Raw genomic sequence first — 1,105 nt, 5'->3', positions numbered from 1 at the left:
TGAGACAAATGATAGTCAAGATCAGAGAAATCCAGCACAAGAACAATATACTGAAAGCTACTAGAAAAAAGAAACATATCACATTTAATAGAAAACCCATCAGAATAACGGCCGACTTCTCTTCACAAACCATGAAGGCAAGAAGGGCATGGGGCAGAGTACTTAAAATCTTCTATGACAACAAATTACAGCCCAGACTACAAGACCCTGCAAAACTTTCTTTCAAATTTGATGTTAAAGTGAAATGCTTCCATGACAAAGAACAACTAAAGAATTTCATGGTAATAAAACCAGCCCTACATAGACTACTAAAAGATATTCTAGAGAGGAACCAAAATGACCAGAACTCCACAAATGACAATAGAAGGAACCCACTAGATAGGGCAAACATTAAACACAGGAGAAAAAGGAGTAAAGAACAGTAGATAAATAATATGAAGATTGTAAGTCAATACATCTCAATTATAATCATCAATATAAATGGACTCAGTTCACCAATTAAAAGAAACAGACTGGCACAGTGGATTAGGAAACACAATGCAACAATCTACTGCATACAAGAAACACACTTAACTCGTAAAGAAACTCATAGGCTGAAAGTCAAAGAATGGAAAACAGTACTACATGCCCCAGCACCTCAGAAAAAAGCAGGGGTAGCAATCTTGTTCTCAGATAGTCTCAACTTCAAACCAAGAATGATCAAACGAAATAAAGGCCACAATATACCATTTATGAGAAAAATTCAAGAGGAAGAGGCAACAGGCACAAATATTTATGCAGCAAACACAGTAGCACTCAAATATATAAGACAAATCTTAAAGGACAGGAAAAATTTAATATCTGATACCCCAATCTTGACAGGAGAACTTAACACCCCCTTATCCAAAAAGGGTAGGTCAAGCAGACAAAAATCAGCAAAAAGTAGCAGAACTGAACCAGGTCTTGCGACAAACGGACTTAGTGGACATATACAGAATGTTTCACTCAACCACATCTGAATACACATTTTTTTCGGCTGCACATGGGTCATTTTCTAAAATAGGCCACATACTGGTCCATAGGTCATGTTTAAGTATATGCAAGAAAACAGAAATTATCCCATGCA

Source organism: Octodon degus, unplaced genomic scaffold, assembly GCF_000260255.1.
Source record: "Octodon degus isolate 3935 unplaced genomic scaffold, OctDeg1.0 scaffold00104, whole genome shotgun sequence".
Taxonomy (NCBI): domain Eukaryota; kingdom Metazoa; phylum Chordata; class Mammalia; order Rodentia; family Octodontidae; genus Octodon; species Octodon degus.
Note: the sequence above shows the minus strand (reverse complement) of the source record.